Source organism: Salmo salar, chromosome 26, assembly GCF_965601325.2.
Source record: "Salmo salar chromosome 26, fSalSal1, whole genome shotgun sequence".
Classification (NCBI taxonomy): domain Eukaryota; kingdom Metazoa; phylum Chordata; class Actinopteri; order Salmoniformes; family Salmonidae; genus Salmo; species Salmo salar.
Window position 1 is genome coordinate 39,822,759 of NC_138316.1, and position 18,979 is coordinate 39,841,737.

An 18,979-nucleotide genomic window follows, 5' to 3' on the forward strand; every position below is an offset into this window, starting at 1 on the left:
ATATAGTCTAGTGAGTGTTTATATAGTCTAGTGTGTATATATAGTCTAGTGAGTGTGTATATATAGTCTAGTGTGTACATATAGTCTAGTGAGTGTGTATACGGTGTGTGTATATATAGTCTAGTGTGTATATATAGTCTAGTGAGTGTGAATATATACTGCTCAAAAAAATAAAGGGAACACTTAAACAACACATCCTAGATCTGAATGAAAGAAATAATCTTATTAAAAAAATTTTTCTTTACAAAGTTGAATGTGCTGACAACAAAACCACACAAAAATAATAAATGGAAATCCAATTTATCAACCCATGGAGGTCTGGATTTGGAGTCACACTCAAAATTAAAGTGGAAAACCACACTACAGGCTGATCCAACTTTGATGTAATGTCCTTAAAACAAGTCAAAATGAGGCTCAGTAGTGTGTGTGGCCTCCACGTGCCTGTATGACCTCCCTACAACGCCTGGGCATGCTCCTGATGAGGTGGCGGATGGTCTCCTGAGGGATCTCCTCCCAGACCTGGACTAAAGCATCCGCCAACTCCTGGACAGTCTGTGGTGCAACGTGGCATTGGTGGATGGAGCGAGACATGATGTCCCAGATGTGCTCAATTGGATTCAGGTCTGGGGAACGGGCGGGCCAGTCCATAGCATCAATGCCTTCCTCTTGCAGGAACTGCTGACACACTCCAGCCACATGAGGTCTAGCATTGTCTTGCATTAGGAGGAAACCAGGGCCAACCGCACCAGCATATGGTCTCACAAGGGGTCTGAGGATCTCATCTCGGTACCTAATGGCAGTCAGGCTACCTCTGGCGAGCACATGGAGGGCTGTGCGGCCCCCCAAAGAAATGCCACCCCACACCGTGACTGACCCACCGCCAAACCGGTCATGCTGGAGGATGTTGCAGGCAGCAGAACGTTCTCCACGGCATCTCCAGACTGTCACGTCTGTCACGTGCTCAGTGTGAACCTGCTTTCATCTGTGAAGAGCACAGGGCGCCAGTGGCGAATTTGCAATCTTGGTGTTCTCTGGCAAATGCCAAACGTCCTGCACGGTGTTGGGCTGTAAGCACAACCCCCACCTGTGGACGTCGGGCCCTCATACCACCCTCATGGAGTCTGTTTCTGACCGTTTGAGCAGACACATACACATTTGTGGCCTGCTGGAGGTCATTTTGCAGGGCTCTGGCAGTACTTCTCCTGCTCCTCCTTGCACAAAGGCGGAGGTAGCGGTCCTGCTGCTGGGTTGTTGCCCTCCTACGGCCTCCTCCACGTCTCCTGATGTACTGGCCTGTCTCCTGGTAGCGCCTCCATGCTCTGGACACTACGCTGACAGACACAGCAAACCTTCTTGCCACAGCTCGCATTGATGTGCCATCCTGGATGAGCTGCACTACCTGAGCCACTTGTGTGGGTTGTAGACTCCGTCTCATGCTACCACTAGAGTGAAAGCACCGCCAGCATTCAAAAGTGACCAAAACATCAGCCAGAAAGCATAGGAACTGAGAAGTGGTCTGTGGTCCCCACCTGCAGAACCACTCGTTTATTGGGGGTGTCTTGCTAATTGCCTATAATTTCCACCTGTTGTCTATTCCATTTGCACAACAGCATGTGAAATGTATTGTCAATCAGTGTTGCTTCCTAAGAGGACAGTTTGATTGGACAGTTTGATTTCACAGAAGTGTGATTGACTTGGAGTTACATTGTGTTGTTTAAGTGTTCCCTTTATTTTTTTGAGCAGTGTATATAGTCTAGTGAGTGTGTATACGGTGTGTGTATATAGTCTAGTGTGTATTTACATTTACATTTTACATTTAAGTCATTTAGCAGACGCTCTTATCCAGAGCGACTTACAAATTGGTGCATTCACCTTATGATATCCAGTGGAACAACCACTTTACAATAGTGCATCTAAATCTTTTAAGGGGGGGGGGGGGGGTTAGAAGGATTACTTTATCCTATCCTAGGTATTCCTTAAAGAGGTGGGGTTTCAGGTGTCTCCGGAAGGTGGTGATTGACTCCGCTGTCCTGGCGTCGTGAGGGAGCTTGTTCCACCATTGGGGTGCCAGAGCAGCGAACAGTTTTGACTGGGCTGAGCGGGAACTGTGCTTCCTCAGAGGTAGGGGGGCCAGCAGGCCAGAGGTGGATGAACGCAGTGCCCTTGTTTGGGTGTAGGGCCTGATCAGAGCCTGAAGGTATGGAGGTGCCGTTCCCTTCACAGCTCCGTAGGCAATCACCATGGTCTTGTAGCGGATGCGAGCTTCAACTGGAAGCCAGTGGAGAGAGCGGAGGAGCGGGGTGACGTGAGAGAACTTGGGAAGGTTGAACACCAGACGGGCTGCGGCGTTCTGGATGAGTTGTAGGGGTTTAATGGCACAGGCAGGGAGCCCAGCCAACAGCGAGTTGCAGTAATCCAGACGGGAGATAACAAGTGCCTGGATTAGGACCTGCGCCGCTTCCTGTGTGAGGCAGGGTCATACTCTGCGAATGTTGTAGAGCATGAACCTACAGGATCGGGTCACCGCCTTGATGTTAGTGGAGAACGACAGGGTGTTGTCCAGGATCACGCCAAGGTTCTTAGCACTCTGGGAGGAGGACACAAGGGAGTTGTCAACCGTGATGGCGAGATCATGGAACGGGCAGTCCTTCCCCGGGAGGAAGAGCAGCTCCGTCTTGCCGAGGTTCAGCTTGAGGTGGTGATCCGTCATCCACACTGATATGTCTGACAGACATGCAGAGATGCGATTCGCCGCCTGGTTAGAGTCTAGTGAGTGTGTATACGGTGTGTGTATATATAGTCTAGTGAGTGTGTATATATAGTCTAGTGAGTGTGTATACATAGTCTAGTGAGTGTGTATACGGTGTGTGTATATAGTCTAGTGAGTGTGTATATATAGTCTAGTGTGTGTGTATATATAGTCTAGTGAGTGTGTATACGGTGTGTGTATATAGTCTAGTGAGTGTGTATACGGTGTGTGTATATAGTCTAGTGAGTGTGTATACGGTGTGTGTATATAGTCTAGTGTGTATATATAGTCTAGTGAGTGTGTATACGGTGTGTGTATATAGTCTAGTGAGTGTGTATACGGTGTGTGTATATAGTCTAGTGTGTATATATAGTCTAGTGTGTGTGTATATATAGTCTAGTGTGTATATATAGTCTAGTGAGTGTGTATATATAGTCTAGTGTGTATATATATAGTCTAGTGAGTGTGTATACGGTGTGTGTATATATAGTCTAGTGATTGTGCATACGGTGTGTGTATATAGTCTAGTGAGTGTGTATATATAGTCTAGTGAGTGTGTATATATAGTCTAGTGTGTATATATAGTCTAGTGAGTGTGTATATATAGTCTAGTGTGTGTATATAGTCTAGTGAGTGTGTATACGGTGTGTGTATATAGTCTAGTGAGTGTGTATACGGTGTGTGTATATATAGTCTAGTGAGTGTGTATATAGTCTAGTGTGTATATATAGTCTAGTGAGTGTGTATACGGTATGTATATATATAGTCTAGTGTGTATATATAGTCTAGTGAGTGTGCATAGGGTGTATGTATATATAGTCTAATGTGTATTTAGAGTCTAGTGAGTGTGTATAGGGTGTGTGTCTATATATAGTCTAGTGTGTGTGTATATATAGTCTAGTGAGTGTGTATTCGGTGTGTGTATATATAGTCCAGTGAGTGTATAAATGTAGTCTAGTGAGTGTGTATAGGGTGTGTGTCTATATATAGTCTAGTGTGTGTGTATATATAGTCTAGTGAGTGTGTATACGGTGTGTGTATATAGTCTAGTGAGTGTGTATACGGTGTGTGTATATATAGTCTAGTGAGTGTGTATATAGTCTAGTGTGTATATATAGTCTAGTGAGTGTGTATACGGTATGTGTATATATAGTCTAGTGTGTATATATAGTCTAGTGAGTGTGCATAGGGTGTATGTATATATAGTATAATGTGTATTTAGAGTCTAGTGAGTGTGTATAGGGTGTGTGTCTATATATAGTCTAGTGTGTGTGTATATATAGTCTAGTGAGTGTGTATTCGGTGTGTGTGTATATATAGTCCAGTGAGTGTATAAATGTAGTCTAGTGAGTGTGTATATGGTGTTTACATAAAGTCTAGTGAGTGTGTGAAGGGTCAGTGCAAGATAGAGTCAGTACAGATAGTTTGGGAACCATTAACAATTTACTATTTAGCAGTCTGGCTTTTTAGCAGTCTTATGGCTTGGGGGTAGAAGCTATCTCGGAGCCTGTTGGTCCAAAAGCCGATGCTCCGGTACCGTTTGCCGGAGGGTAGCCGAGTGAACAGTTTATGGCTTTGGTGGCTAGAGTCTTTGGCAGTTTTTCGGGCCTTCCTCTGATACCGCCTGATATAGAGGTCCTGGATGGCAGGGAGCTCGGCCCCAGTGATGTACTGGGCTGTCCGCACCCCCCTTTGTAGTTCTTTGTGGTCAAGGGCGGTGCAATTGCCATACCAAGTGATAATGCAGCCGGTCAAGACGCTTTTGATGGTGCAGCTATAGAACGTTTTGAGGATCTGAGGGCCCATGCCAAATCTTTTCAGCCTACTGAGGGGGAAGAGGCATTGCGTGCCCTCTTCACGATTGTGCGGGTGTGTGTGGACCATGTCAAGTCCTTAGTGACGTGGACGCGAAGGAACTTAAAGCTCTCAACCCGCTCCACAACAGCCCCATTGATTTGAATGGGGGTGTGCTCTCCCCTCTTTATCCTGTAGTCCATGATCAGCTCCTTGATCTTACTGACATTGAGGTAGAGGTTGTTGTCCTGGCACCACACTGCTAAGTCTCTGACCTCCTCCCTGTAGGCTGACTCATCGCCGTTGGTGATCAGGCTTACCACCGTCGTGTTGTCAGCAAACGTGATGATGGTGTTGGAGTCGTGCACGCCACGCAGTCATGGGTGAACAGGGAGTACAGGAAGGGACTAGCCACACACCCCTGAGGGGCCTCCGTGTTGAGGTTTAGTGTGGTGGAGGTGTTGTTGCTTACCCTCACCACCTGGGGACGACCCATCAGGAAGTCCAGGATCCAATTGCAGAGAGGAGTTCAGTCCCAGGGTCCCTAGCTGGGTGATAAACTTGGAGGGGACAATGGTGTTGAACGCTGAGCTGTAGTCTAGAGGTCAACCGATTAATTGGAATGGCCGATTACTTAGGGCCGATTTCAAGTTTTCATAACAATCGGAAATTGTTATTTTTGGCAGCCGATTTGGCGGAATCTTTTTTTTTTTTTAGACCTTTATTTAACTAGGCAAGTCAGTTAAGAACACATTCTTAGTTTCAATGACGGCCTAGGAACGGTGGGTTAACTGCCTTGTTCAGGGGCAGAACGACAGATTTTTACCTTGTCAGCTCGGGGATTCAATCTTGCAACCTTACGGTTAACTAGTCATACGCTCTAACCACCTGCTTTACATTGCACTCCACGAGGAGCCTGCCTGTTACGCGAATGCAGTAAGAAGCCAAGGTAAGTTGCTAGCTAGCATTAAACTTATCTTATAAAAAACAATCAATCAATCATAATCACTAGTTAACTACACATGTAGCTCAGTTGGTAGAGCGTGGTGTTTGCAACACCAGGATTGTGGGTTCGATTCCCACGGGGGGCCAGCAAAAAAAATTATGAAATTGTATGAAATGTATGCATTCACTACTGTAAGTCGCTCTGGATAAGAGCGTCTGCTAAATGACTAAAATGTAAAATGTAAAAAAACATGGTTGATGATATTACTAGTTTATCTAGCCTGTCCTGCGTTGCATATAATCGCTTAGGTACACGTTGCTCCAACCATAAACATCAATGCCTTTCTTAAAATCAATACACAAGTATTTATTTTTAAACCTGCATATTTAGTTAATATTGCCAGCTAACATGAATCTCCTTTAACTAGGGAAAATGTGTCACTTCTCTTGCAAACAGAGTCAGGGTATATGCAGCAGTTTGGGCCGCCTGGAGTTTGGGCCGTTGCGAACTGTGAAGACTATTTCTTCCTAACAAAGACAGCCGACTTCACCAAACGGGGGATGATTTAACAAAAGCGCATTTGCGAAAAAAGCACAACCGTTGCACGAATGTACCTAACCATAAACATCAATGCCTTTCTTAAAATCAATACACAGAAGTATATATTTTTAAACCTGCATATTTAGCTAAAAGAAATCCAGGTTAGCAGGCAATATTAACCAGGTGAAATTGTGTCATTTTGCGTTCATTGCACGCAGAGTCAGGGTATATGCAACAGTTTGGGCCGCCTGGCTCATTGCGAACTAATTTGCCAGAATTGTACGTAATTATGACATAACATTGAAGGTTGTGCAATGTAACAGGAATATTTAGACTTAGGGATGCCACCCGTTAGATAAAATACAGAACGGTTCCGTATTTCACTGACAGGAAAAACATTTTGTTTTCGAGATGATAGTTTCCGGATTTGACCATATTAATGACCAAAGGCTCGTATTTCTGTGTGTTATTATGTTATAATTAAGTCTATGATTTGATAGAGGAGTCTGACTGAGTGATGGTAGGCAGCAGCAGGCTCGTAAGCATTCATTCAAACAGCACTTTCATGCGTTTGCCAGCAGCCCTTCGCAATGCATTGCGCTGTTTATGACTTCAAGCCTGTCAACTCCCAAGATTAGGCTGGTGTAACCGATGTGAAATGGCTAGCTAGTTAGCCGGGTGCGAGCTAATAGCGTTTCAAACGTCACTCGCTCTGAGACTTGGAGTAGTTGTTCCCCTTGCTCTGCATGGGTAACGCTGCTTCGAGGGTGGCTGTTGTCGATGTGTTCCTGGTTCGAGCCCAGGTAGGAGCGAGGAGAGGGATGGAAGCTATACTGTTACACTGGCAATACTAAAGTGCCTATAAGAACATCCAATAGTCAAAGGTATATGAAATACAAATCGTATAGAGAGAAATAGTCCTATAATTCCGAAAATAACTACAACCTAAAACTTCTTACCTGGGAATATTGAAGACTCATGTTAAAAGGAACCACCAGCTTTCATATGTTCTCATGTTCTGAGCAAGGAACTTAAACGTTAGCTTTTTTACATGGCACATATTGCACTTTTACTTTCTTCTCCAACACTTTGTTTTTGCATTATTTAAACCAAATTGAACATGTTTCATTATTTATTTGAGGCTAAATTGATTTTATTGATGTATTATATTAAGTTAAAATAAGTGTTCATTCAGTATTGTTGTAATTGTCATTATTACAAATAAATGAATACATTTTCAATTTAAAATTGACCGATTAATCGGTAGCGGGTTTTTTTGGCCATCCAATAATCGTATCGGCGCTGAAAAATCATAATCGGTCGACCTCTACTGTAGTCTATGAACTGCATTCTTACATAGTTATTTCGGCAGGTAGCCTAATGGTTAGAGCGTTGGGCGAGGTGGGAGAGGGCAGTGTGAAGTGCAATTGAGATCGCGTCATTTGTGGTTCTGTTGGGGCGGTATGCAAATTGGAGTGGGGTATCTGGGATTATGGTGTTGATGTGTGTCATAGCCAGTCTTTCAAATTAGAGGTCGACTGATTAATCGGAATGGTTGATTAATTAGGGCCATGTTCAAGTTTTCATAACAATCGGTAATCTGCATTTTTGGACACCGATTATGGCCGATTACATTGCACTCCACGAGGAGACTGCGTGGCAGACTGACTACCTGTTATGCGAGTGCAGCAAGGAGCCAAGGTAAGGTGCTAGCTAGCATTAAACTTATCTTATAAAAAACAATCAATCTTAACAATCACTAGTTAACTACACATGGTTGATGATATTACTAGTTTATCTAGCTTGTCCTGCGTTGCATATAATCCTGCAAATTTAGTTAAAATAAATTCATGTTAGCAGGCAATATTAAATAGGGAAATTGTGTCACTTGCATTCATTGCACGCAGAGTCAGGGTATATAGAACAGTTTGGGCCGCCTGGCCCGTTGCGAACTAATTTGCCAGAATTTTACGTAATTATGACATAACATTGAAGGTTGTGCAATGTAACAGCAATATTTAGACTTATGGATGCCACCCGTTAGATAAAATACGGAATGGTTCCGTATTTCACTGAAAGAATAAACGTTTTGTTTTCGAAATGATAAGTTTCCGGATTTGACCATATTAATGAACTACGGCTCGTATTTCTGAGTGTTATTATATTATAATCAAGTCTATGATTTGATAGAGCAGTCTGAGCGGTGGTAGGCAGCAGCAGGCTCGTAAGCATTCATTCAAACAGCACTTGCCAGGAGCTCTTTGCTGTGCTTCAAGCATTGCGCTGTTTACGACTTCAAGCCATTCAACTCCCGAGATTAGCCTGGCAATACTAAAGTACCTATTAGAACATCCAATAGTCAAAGGTATATGAAATACATTTACATTTAAGTCATTTAGCAGACGCTCTTATCCAGAGCGACTTACAAATTGGTGCATTCACCTTATGATATCCAGTGGAACAACCACTTTACAATAGTGCATCTAAATCTTTTGGGGGGGGTTAGGAGGATTACTTTATCCTATCCTAGGTATTCCTTAAAGAGGTGGGGTTTCAGGTGTCTCCGGAAGGTGGTGATTGACTCCGCTGTCCTGGCGTCGTGAGGGAGCTTGTTCCACCATACAAATGGTATAGAGAGAAATAGTCCTATAATAACTACAACCTAAAACTTCTTATCTGGGAATATTGAAGAGTCATGTTAAAAGGAACCACCAGCTTTCATATGTTCTCATGTTCTAAGCAAGGAAATTAAACTTTTGCTTTTTAACATGGCACATATTGCACTTTAACTTTCTTCTCCAACACTGTTTTTAATTATTTAAACCAAATTGAACATGTTTCATTATTTATTTGAGACTAAATAGATTTTATTGATGCATTATATTAAATTAGAATACGTGTTCATTCAGTATTATTGTAATTGTCCTTATTACAAATATATATATATAAAAAATAATAAAAGAATCGGCCGATTAATCGGTATCGGATTTGGTTGGTCCTCCAATAAATCGGTATCGGCGTTGAAAAATCATAATTGGTCGACGTCTATTTCAAATCACTTCAGAATTACAGATGTGAGTGCTACAGGGTGATAGTCATGTAGGCAGGTTACCTTGGAGCTCTTGGGAACAGGGACAATGGTGGTCAGCTTGAAACACATTGGCATTACAGATTGGGACAAGGAGATATTTAAAATCTCTGAAGACACCTGCCAGCTGGTGTGCGCATGCTTTGAGAACGCGCCCTGGTATTCCGGCCTTGTGATTGTTAACCTGTTTAAAAGTTTTGCTCACATCTGCCATGGAAAGCGAGATCACACAGTCATCCAGAAAAACATGGGCTTTCGCGCAAGGCACAGTTTTATATTCCTTGAAGAGAGCATAAAAGGCATTTAGCTCGTTTGGGAGTTCTGCGTCGCTGGGAACCTCATGGTTGGGTGTCCCTTTGTAATCCGTTATCGTCTGCAAGCCCTGCCACATACGGCGAGCATCATAGCCGGTGTAATAGGATTCCACCTTCCTCCTTGGCCTTTTGCATGTTTGATGTCTCGAAGGTCGTAGCAGGATTTCATGTCCGTGTCCTGTTCATTGTAAGCGGTAGCTCTAGCCTTTAGTCCAGCATGGATATTGCCTGTAATCCATGGTTTTTGGTTGGGATACGTTCTTATAGTCACTGTCTGGACGATATCAACTATTCACTTATTAATGAAGCCCATGACTGTTGTAGTAAACTACTCAATGTTATCGGATGAATCGCACAACACATCCTAGTCTGTACTAGCAAAACAGTCTTGTAGCCTCGCATCTGCTTCGTCTGACCGCTTCCGCATAGAGCGCGTCACTGGTACTTCCTGTTTGAGCTTTTGTTTGTAAACAGGAAGCAGGAGAATGGAGTCATGGTCAGATTTGCTGAACGGAGGACGAGGGAGGGTCTTGTATGCATTTCTGTGGATAGAATAAAAGTAGTCTAGAGTTTTATCACCCCTAGTGGTGCAGGAGACGTGTTGGTAGAAGTGAGGTTAAGTCTCACTGCCTTAAAGTCTCACCCACCAGGAACGCTGCCTCTGGGTGAGAGGTTTCTTGTTTGTTTATGGCCCCATACAGTTTGTTGAGAACCAGAGTGGTGTTGGCCTGTGGAGGAATGTAGACAGCCGTGATAATTACAGCTGAGAAATCTCTTGGTAGATAAGGGTCTGCAGCTTACCATTAGGTATTCTATATCAGGTGAGCAAAAGCTCCAGATTTCCTTCACACCTGAAGCAGCACACCAGTTGTTATTTAGGAAAAAACACACAGCCTCCTTTTGTTCTCCCCGAAGCCGCCTTGCGATCCTGCCGCTGCATGGAGAATCCACAGAGTACTGGGTGCAGAGCGTCATCTTCCAGCCACGTTTCAGTAAGACATAACATTGCAGCATCTCCCACGTTTCTACCTGCGGCGTTTTGCTAGCCCATGGAACAAAGGAATAGGGTCCGGTATGATCAGTGGAACAGCTGAGTCGGAGTTGAAGTCGTATTTGAAGTCGAAATCAAGGGTAGTAACTGTCGATCTGATGTCCAGAAGTACTTGGCGGTCATATGTGATAATAGTATGAACTTTCTGTACAAAAAAGTCAAGATAAACACAATAAAAGTCACTATATAGCAAAGTTGGGTTGGAACTTCTCCATTGGCCCCATCTTTCTAGAGTCGCAGTTCAATTAATCGCAGAGAAAAGAAACTGCCGTACAGTTCCTGGCTCAGCAACTTTCCTTTTCTGCAATTGATTGAATTGGGGACCAATATGATTTGATTATGCCAGACCAGAGACCTCCCTCCTCTCTTACTCTCCACCTCTAACCCTTTGATATGTAAAGAGGGGGTTAAGTTGTGACCCCTCCCACTATCAATCCTGTGGTGCCGAGTGGGAAACAGCTTTAGGAGCTCTGCTCCCCTTCAGAGTGATGTATCCGGAAACATCTCAACAATGCCAACCCCCCCAACACACACCACCCTCGAACCCCCCAAAAACAAGGCAGCATCATTGCTGTGGGAGCTCCTGAAATCCATAGCATCATGGACTACAAATCCATAAAGACCGTATGGTAAAAGATGTGCAGGCCAGTGGGACAGACTGACAGTATGCACGCATGCACACACACACACCTGTAGGATGTCATTGGGGTGGTCCAGAGCAGACGCCACGTAGAGTTCATGTCCACACACCACCCCCTCTGCCAGGAAGTACTTGAGCAGCATACGAGAGTAGCTGTCATATCGGTCCTCCTCTGAGAGACAACACATACAACATAACATTAGGTCCCACTGTCATAGTGTCCTCCTACCTACACAGAGAACAGCGTCATTGACACAGATCACTGCCACTTTAGTCTCAAAAATGGAAGAAACAAATGACATTATAAACACATCATGTACACAGCATAGAGGTGATGAAGTTTAAATGTCTATATACATTGACAGTAAAAGACAGGATTCACTGTTCACATAAAGCCACAGTGTTTCCCAACGTAACACCTTACACCTGGCTGAGCCTAATTACAACACAACAGATGGGGATCTGTCACACTGCCTGTCTGGAATGGATGTAATGACCAGTCACGCTTAGTGAGGGAGGTGGGGAGAATGGACACGACACAGAGACACAGGTGTCATCTCCTGAACCAGAGCTCCCAATCATATGAGACGACAGCCACACCTCTCACAGAAAGGGGTGAGCCACACATCATCTCCTCCACCATCTTGAAGAGAGGATAGGACATCCTGTGTGGAGGATTCACCAGAGTTCTCATGGAGGTATGAGCCCTGTCAGCTAAATGACATAGGGATATGGAACTCAACCATGCATTCAGAGTCGGGAGTGTTTCTTCACGCCAATGAAATGACTGTTGTCTGTTTATTTTGTTGATGTGTGAGTCAAGTCAACTCATTTCAATGGTAGCCAATTTCTTGACATCCAGCTCACTTTAATTCACTGTTGTTCTCTCAGGATTAGGATGGTGATGATGGCTTTTCAGATGGCCTTGTGTTTGTTGATGTAATTCATATGAACACTATTCAATTCAGAAGATAATGCTGGTTTAGGTGTGTATAAAATGGCATCAGGTGACATTTACATCCAAAAAGACGTGCAGTCTAAATGTCAAACACAACACAACAGTGAGACACCAGGCCTAATTCTAGTGGAACTCTGAGAGCTGTTTGCAGCTTCAGGACAAAATAGGCTAACACTTGGAAGAGCTTGCATTCTGGTCTTATTTACGTCTGTATTGAAATCCTGAGTGACAGTGAGGACTAGTGACTAGTGAGTGAGGGACACATTCCACCACGGATGGCTACCTCAGACCACACAAAGCACCCACCACCCAACCACAGAACCACAACGTAGGCCCACTTCCAGCTTCCACGCCCCCACATACCACTACTCAGCATGCCACTGCTGCTTCTTGTCACAGCCACAAACCACCATTTTGTAAAGCAGTCTCTGGCCTCTACACACAATGGCAGACAGTGGGCACACACACAAAGGACAGTGACAGTTAAAGGTGAAGGCCATACAGCTGACATCACATCCGACAGCTCGGGAATAACGCAGAGCCATCCAGGAACACCTGGAGAATGTACTTCCCTCTCCGCCCCCCGACGTTCCTGGCCTGTTTCCTCATTCCTCACCCATGATGGGACAGCTCCCGGGATGGCCCAGGAAATTCCCTGCCTCTTCAATTTGTCGTCGGTGGGGCTCCCCATCCTCTTATTGATGGCTTTCTAGGTCAGTGGGACCTTTGTGGCTTTCAGCAGGGCCCACAAAGCCTCCCAAATTGGCCCTCTCCAGATGAGGCCCATTGTGCCCTGCCTTTCTATGGGAGCCCTTCCAAATAGAACCTGAGGGAGTCATTAGGCTGCTGAGGAGGAGGGGGCTGAGAAAAGAAGAGAGAGTGGGGAGTGAAGGGGGGCAGGGTATGGAGGGGTGAGGCGGCAGAGTCACCTCTTGGTGGGTCGTGACCACAGGACTCCAGGAAAGTTCAGTCACTCTCTGAACAGTTAGAGGGGGAATTCCTTTTTGTCTTAACAGGTTTTCCTTTTTTGGTGCTCTAATTTTGCTCATTTTGACGTGGGATTGTAAAGGGGAGTGAACTCTAGGATTTGGCTTTTAACATGGAGATAGAATGGCCCTGTCTCACGTAGCTGAAGGGGGTGGAAATGGTGGGGGGGGGTGGAGATGGTTAGCCACGCTTCAGGATTGTTTTGATCACATGGACTGGGATATGTTCCGGGTAGCTTGCGAAAATAATCTAGACGCATACACGGATACGTTGACGGGCTGCCCCCAGGAAGTCCAGGACCAAATTGCACGGGCGGGGTTCAGACCCAGGGCCTCCAGTTTAATGATGAGCTTGGAGGGTACTATGGTGTTGAATGCTGAGCTATAGTCAATAAACAATATTCTTATGTAGGTATTCCTCTTGTCCAGATGGGATAGAGCAGAGTGATGGTGATTGCATCATCTGTGGATCTATTGGGGCAGTAAGCCAAGTGGGTCGAGGGTGGCAGGTAAGGTAGAGGTGACGTGATACTTGACTAGTCTCTAAAAGCACTTCATGATGACAGAGGTGAGTGCTATGGGGCGATAGTCATTAAATCCAGTTACCTTTGCCTAAATGTATTTGGCTAAGGTGTATGTAAACTTCTGACTTACACTGTATACACCTAGGGAGCCTGAGACCAGTAATATTATATACACCTAGGGAGCCCGAGACCAGTATTATTATATACACCTAGGGAGCCTGAGACCAGTAATATTATATACACCTAGGGAGCCTGAGACCAGTAATATTATATACACCTAGGGAGCCCGAGACCAGTAATATTATATACACCTAGGGAGCCCGAGACCAGTAATATTATATACACCTAGGGAGCCCGAGACCAGTAATATTATATACACCTAGGGAGCCCGAGACCAGTAATATTATATACACCTAGGGAGCCTGAGACCAGTAATATTATATACACCTAGGGAGCCTGAGACCAGTAATATTATATACACCTAGGGAGCCTGAGACCAGTAATATTATATACACCTAGGGAGCCTGAGACCAGTAATATTATATACACCTAGGGAGCCCGAGACCAGTAATATTATATACACCTAGGGAGCCCGAGACCAGTAATATTATATACACCTAGGGAGCCCGAGACCAGTAATATTATATACACCTAGGGAGCCCGAGACCAGTAATATTATATACACCTAGGGAGCCCGAGACCAGTAATATTATATACACCTAGGGAGCCCGAGACCAGTAATATTATATACACCTAGGGAGCCCGAGACCAGTAATATTATATACACCTAGGGAGCCCGAGACCAGTAATATTATATACACCTAGGGAGACCAGTAATATTATATACACCTAGGGAGCCCAGTAATATTATATACACCTAGGGAGACCAGTAATATTATATACACCTAGGGAGACCAGTAATATTATATACACCTAGGGAGCCCAGTAATATTATATACACCTAGGGAGACCAGTAATATTATATACACCTAGGGAGACCAGTAATATTATATACACCTAGGGAGACCAGTAATATTATATACACCTAGGGAGCCCGAGACCAGTAATATTATATACACCTAGGGAACCTGAGACCAGTAATATTATATACACCTAGGGAGCCCGAGACCAGTAATATTATATACACCTAGGGAGCCCGAGACCAGTAATATTATATACACCTAGGGAGCCCGAGACCAGTAATATTATATACACCTAGGGAGCCCGAGACCAGTAATATGATATACACCTAGGGAGCCCGAGACCAGTAATATTATATACACCTAGGGAACCTGAGACCAGTAATATTATATACACCTAGGGAGCCCGAGACCAGTAATATTATATACACCTAGGGAGCCCGAGACCAGTAATATTATATACACCTAGGGAGCCCGAGACCAGTAATATTATATACACCTAGGGAGCCCGAGACCAGTAATATTATATACACCTAGGGAGCCCGAGACCAGTAATATTATATACACCTAGGGAGCCTGAGACCAGTAATATTATATACACCTAGGGAGCCTGAGACCATTAATATTATATACACCTAGGGAGCCCGAGACCAGTAATATTATATACACCTAGGGAGCCCGAGACCAGTAATATTATATACACCTAGGGAGCCCGAGACCAGTAATATTATATACACCTAGGGAGCCCAGTAATATTATATACACCTAGGGAGCCCAGTAATATTATATACACCTAGGGAGACCAGTAATATTATATACACCTAGGGAGCCCAGTAATATTATATACACCTAGGGAGACCAGTAATATTATATACACCTAGGGAGACCAGTAATATTATATACACCTAGGGAGACCAGTAATATTATATACACCTAGGGAGCCCGAGACCAGTAATATTATATACACCTAGGGAACCTGAGACCAGTAATATTATATACACCTAGGGAGCCCGAGACCAGTAATATTATATACACCTAGGGAGCCCGAGACCAGTAATATTATATACACCTAGGGAGCCCGAGACCAGTAATATTATATACACCTAGGGAGCCCGAGACCAGTAATATTATATACACCTAGGGAGCCCGAGACCAGTAATATTATATACACCTAGGGAGCCCGAGACCAGTAATATTATATACACCTAGGGAGCCCGAGACCAGTAATATTATATACACCTAGGGAGCCCGAGACCAGTAATATTATATACACCTAGGGAGCCCGAGACCAGTAATATTATATACACCTAGGGAGCCTGAGACCAGTAATATTATATACACCTAGGGAGCCTGAGACCATTAATATTATATACACCTAGGGAGCCCGAGACCAGTAATATTATATACACCTAGGGAGCCCGAGACCAGTAATATTATATACACCTAGGGAGCCCGAGACCAGTAATATTATATACACCTAGGGAGCCCAGTAATATTATATACACCTAGGGAGCCCAGTAATATTATATACACCTAGGGAGACCAGTAATATTATATACACCTAGGGAGCCCAGTAATATTATATACACCTAGGGAGACCAGTAATATTATATACACCTAGGGAGACCAGTAATATTATATACACCTAGGGAGACCAGTAATATTATATACACCTAGGGAGCCCGAGACCAGTAATATTATATACACCTAGGGAACCTGAGACCAGTAATATTATATACACCTAGGGAGCCCGAGACCAGTAATATTATATACACCTAGGGAGCCCGAGACCAGTAATATTATATACACCTAGGGAGCCCGAGACCAGTAATATTATATACACCTAGGGAGCCCGAGACCAGTAATATGATATACACCTAGGGAGCCCGAGACCAGTAATATTATATACACCTAGGGAACCTGAGACCAGTAATATTATATACACCTAGGGAGCCCGAGACCAGTAATATTATATACACCTAGGGAGCCCGAGACCAGTAATATTATATACACCTAGGGAGCCTGAGACCAGTAATATTATATACACCTAGGGAGCCCGAGACCAGTAATATTATATACACCTAGGGAGCCTGAGACCAGTAATATTATATACACCTAGGGAGCCTGAGACCAGTAATATTATATACACCTAGGGAGCCTGAGACCAGTAATATTATATACACCTAGGGAGCCCGAGACCAGTAATATTATATACACCTAGGGAGCCTGAGACCAGTAATATTATATACACCTAGGGAGCCCGAGACCAGTAATATTATATACACCTAGGGAGCCTGAGACCAGTAATATTATATACACCTAGGGAGCCTGAGACCAGTAATATTATATACACCTAGGGAGCCTTAGACCAGTAATATTATATACACCACCCTAAATTGCTCTAAAATGTTAGTTTTTTTCTCTGCAAAAGGTGGGTAAACTTTCACAAAATAAAAAAGGTGGGTAAATTATCAAAAAATAAAAAAGGTGGGTAAATTATCACAAAATAAAAAAGATGGGTAAATTATCAAAAAATAAAAAAGGTGGGTAAATTATCACAAAATAAAAAAGATGGGTAAATTATCACTAAATAAAAAAGATGGGTAAAATGCGTTTACCCTCCATTACACTACTGTTTGTCATGCCAAACATGATGGGGGAGTTGGCTAAGAACAAACACATCTGACTGCCAGGCTAGGTTATACACACCTGAACCAATGAGGGCCAGATCATTCGCTTTCTGGGTGATCAGAAGGATCAACTTATCTACAAGGGTGTATTGTTTTAAGGGACTTGGATGGCAGGTGTCAGGCAAAACAGCTTTGTGCTTGTTGGTCAAAAACAAGCAGTGCCCTCTGCTGAACCCACTAAAGCAAGTGAGAAGCACAGGTCAAAGGTAATCTAAGTGATAAGGACAATCTAATGCCATAGCATCAGTCTCGGGTACTTTCAGGTGGAGATAGTGACTGCAATAATCCCTGGGGCTCATTCGAAACATTGACGACAGCGCGGCCAATGTGTATAACAGTCCTGACGCTCTGTCTACACTTTAATACTCTTAACTTGGAAACTTGGAACTTTACTAGGTTTTGGAAACTTTTGGAACTTTACTCTCATATCATCGAGAAAGATTAAATTACTATACACCTTTTTAACACTTAACACTGTTGATGTTACAGCTTGTTTATGGAAGAGAGAGGCGCCCACCAGTTCTAATTAGCTATCTAGCGTCTCCAATCACCAGTGTGTAACGGAAGAGAGACGCCCATAGAGTGCCTTATAGAACTGTATCGCAATTGAGAATCGATTCCCGTTTAGATAGATTATTTGGCTGTTTTGGCTGCCAGAGCCAGTTTATGTCTGATCATAAGGTTCTTGGATATTAAAAGGAGTAGGTTACCTAGGCTAGTACATCTTGGACAAGGTACAGTAGTACCTCTACTCATAAATGGTCTAAATGTACAATAGAAAATGTAGAATTAGACTTACCTATGAGTAGAAGGGTTCCAACTGCTAAACCACCACCTATTTCAAGAATAAAAAAAATATTACAAATAGGTTGATTTTTGTTCATGACAACGCCATATCATTTACAGATAACCAAGTGTAGCATAGGCCTGACATGCAGGGTGATTCCTCACGAAAGCAGGATTTTTTTTTTTTTTTAAAGACCATGATTTGGAGGGATTTTCACAACATTTCATCCATAGAATGGTTCTTTGGAGGAAGGATTGTTGAAATATATTTGACAAAACATAGAGAATTAATATTAGCATATTTCACATTTTGTCCTTACATAGGCCTGTTTCATATGTAGGTGTTAAAAAGCAAAAATGACTGCTTGCTCTGAAACACGATTGGTATTTTGATTTAAAAATGTGGTCCTGGTTTTGATCCAGCTCTAACTAATCAAACTAATTGTTGAATAAGTGTTGGACTGGAACAAAAACCTATAAACTAGTTACGAGTGCCCAGTACCATGACTGACGAATACTCCAGAGCCAGCTGACAACCTTTACCATGGCGTGAAGGTGTGCCGGTTGTTTCAAATGGAGCACACGAATTATTGTTGACGTTACATGAATGTTATAGTAAATAACGTGAAGCTAGCCGGCTACCTTCATGCGACTCAGTGGTTGAAGACATGCAGTCGAATAGTGACAACGATAACATTCCTTTAAAACAATTATTATTGTTAGATAGTTTAATCCATCAGAAATAGCAAAACAACTCGCGTTAGCTAGCTGTCAACACATTCGTGGCAGACTGACCAATCACGTAGTCGAGAGATGTGACACCAGTCGAAACAATAAGTTGCCCATTTTGAATCGAAGGTCTTGTGCCAGGTATTGAAACTAATTTGCTTCGTGATTTCTTCTGAAAACTGGTGGTATTGCACGGTAAACGGTCCGCGGTAGGTTTACCCATGCTCATCTTGGGGGCCGCCATGCTTTTTTTTTCCCGTGGTG

At 43.5% G+C, this 18,979-nt stretch overlaps 1 long non-coding RNA gene across 2 annotated transcripts in view; it reads right to left on the reverse strand.

The window, feature by feature from the left end:
• Nucleotides 1–18,970, reverse strand: part of LOC106562399 (elongator complex protein 4) — a 179,957-nt gene extending 160,987 nt beyond the window's left edge. Inside the window, exons 1-3 of one of the 2 annotated variants that reach the window (XR_006762277.2) lie at nucleotides 18,782–18,970; nucleotides 18,000–18,035; nucleotides 11,173–11,294 (exon numbers count right to left, since the gene is read on the reverse strand). This is a non-coding gene — a long non-coding RNA (elongator complex protein 4). Of the gene's footprint in view, nucleotides 1–11,172; nucleotides 11,295–17,999; nucleotides 18,036–18,628; nucleotides 18,724–18,781 lie in introns of those variants that run through there. The other variant, XR_006762280.2, reaches the window with a different exon arrangement.
• Nucleotides 18,971–18,979: the final 9 nt, after the last annotated feature.